This window comes from Amphimedon queenslandica, unplaced genomic scaffold (genome assembly GCF_000090795.2).
Source record: "Amphimedon queenslandica unplaced genomic scaffold, v1.1 AMPQUscaffold_12916, whole genome shotgun sequence".
Lineage (NCBI taxonomy): Eukaryota > Metazoa > Porifera > Demospongiae > Haplosclerida > Niphatidae > Amphimedon > Amphimedon queenslandica.
The window spans coordinates 48,447-51,117 of NW_003546848.1; positions in this window are offsets into that span (position 1 = coordinate 48,447).

A 2,671-nucleotide genomic window follows, 5' to 3' on the forward strand; every position below is an offset into this window, starting at 1 on the left:
ATTCAAAGAACACGTTGACATTGCTAGCAATACTGGTATTGTTAGTGTGTCTGGTCTGACTAGATACATCCCTAAATATGATCCTGGCATGTTGATTCGTTTTCTAAAGAACATGGAACTCTGTCAAGAAATTAATCCATCTTTCCTAACAATGACAAACCTCCATCAGTTAGCAGTGGAAGAGGAGGAGGAGGGAGGGACAGAAAGAAGAGGAGAAAGGTTGTTGTTCTTTCCATGTCTTTTGTCTACTGATAGACCTGATGAGATGACTAGTCAAGTGTACCAGTTTGGTTGGTGTCTACAGTGTACTAGTAAACATCATTTCTTTCCTCCTCGATACTTCCACATCCTCTCATTACGTCTTGCTTACAAAATGGCTCTACCTCAAGAAGATGACAAGTTAAATCGTTACTGTAAATTTTGGAGAAATGGTCTTCACTGGTTTGATGACAATGGTGTAAGAGTATTAGTAGAGATTGTGGATGAGAGCCAGTGTGTACTAGTAATGATGTCTTGTAAGAAAGGTTACAGTGACAATATGGTGTCACTAAGAAGAAATGTAATAGGAGAGGTAATGAGTGCTTATAAAGAATCCTGTCCCAGTCTAGAGGTAAAAGAGTTAGTTATCGATCCTAAAGAACTAGCCTATCCTGTGAATACACTAAGAGAAAGGACAACTTATGGCATATATAATGTACTGTTGGCGATTAAGAAAAGAAAACCATTTCTTGTGAATAATAGAGTACAAACAGAAATGAAGGAGATCCTACCTGATGAATCATTATCAGATATTAGTAACCTGTCACTATTAGGAGGACGTGATATTAAGGTAAGAATTAACACACACAAACTATTTGATACATTAATACAAGCAGTCAAGCACTAATAATCAAAAGATATATATCCATTGTGATTTCATGATATCAGCCACTGTAATGTATGGAGGGCTCATGACAGTAAGTGTAAAGCATTTGGTCAACATTGTAGGCTAGTTTTGTCTTTAAAAATGAAACTTCAATGATAATGTTGTCATACTGAAAGTAAACAGTACCTCTAAAATATCATCAACAGTAAACCATCAGTATAACGTAAGCCTACTATTTTTAGCGTCTACTAAATTTAGCTATATTAGCAAGAGAGCTTTAAATCGCTAATTTAAATAGACGCCAAAATAATTATTATTCATTACAATGGTTATTATTTATAGTTAATTTGGTTAAAAACGCTAAAATTAGTAACGCTAAACATAATTTTTGCTGATTTCGCTAAAATTAGTAAATGCAAATAATAGTAGGCTTAAGGTAACTGATAGCAGGACCATGTCAAAAGGTTACATCTCGAAAGTAATTCAGTCTTTGTCATAATTGTGGGTTGTCATTTAGCAATAGACTACTGATGTATATCACCTTGATAAACAAGCACAGTGACAAAAATCTATTATCATTATTATTATTATTATTATTATTATGATAAAGACACAAAACAGGCAAAAGGGGGACAAAAAGGGAGGACCCTGTACCAATATTATCATTACTATTATTATTATTGTATAGGAAGTGATTGAAATAACTGAAGAATTCAAGACACCATTAGCTGCAGTAAAGCTAGGTATGTTATATACATAACATATACATTATACATTATATATATAACATATATGTATATAGCATGTACTATCACATTTGTCAAGTAGGGGAGTGTAGACTGTACAGTGTATATACACATTATTGGGGGCGAACAAAAACGAGAGCCACTAAGACGAGTATGTAACTGTGAGTATGTACTCATGTGAGTATGTACTATGTGAGTATGTACTCTAACTATTATTAAACTTAAATAACCTAATATTCCTTGAATGTGGGTGTGGTCACATGAAAAATGGCAGCTATGCTGCTGTCCATAAGTCTTCTCTAGCAAAAAGAAAGGTTAGGAAAGCAGATATACAATCTTTTTCTTAATATGAAAGACTCTGATAAGTTGAATGGAAGTGAGAAAGCTGCATGTGTAGCTACATGTTAGCTGCATGCATAACTGATCATGAGATCTATTCTAGGTGCTGTTTCTTCTCTAGTAGCAAGCCTAGGTTATATACAATCTTCTTCAAACATGAGTTATTGCTGCAGAGATCATCTTAAGTGATAAAATGATAAAGGCTGTATTTAGACTTGTGAAATTGCTTTTCTTGCTCTAGATCTATACATGTAGACCATACAGCACATAATCTATAGGTTGCTTAGTCTTTTGACTACATCAATGTCAAAAACATTGTATATTGCTAATCAAAATGTTAATCGTTTTGCTTGCCCCTTAACATTTTACATTCGACTAGTTAATTATTATTTTTATAGATATTAAAGATCTTGATATTGTCATTAAAGAATTAACATCAGATCAACACTTGCCCTGTTCTGTATGGCACAGACTAGGTCTACAGTTAGGATTATATGATCCTAGACTAGTGGATATAGACAAGAAGAATAGAGGAGATCCAGTGGAGTGCTTCCGTGAGTGCATGTCTGCCTGGTTAAGAGGAGAAGATAAAGTGATAGAGAAAGAAGGTCCCAGTTGGTCATCATTAGCTACAGCACTGGATACAATAGAAGAGAAATCTATTGCTAGTTACATTAGAAAAAAATATTGTACAGCAAAATAGCTGATTGATTAGTTTAAA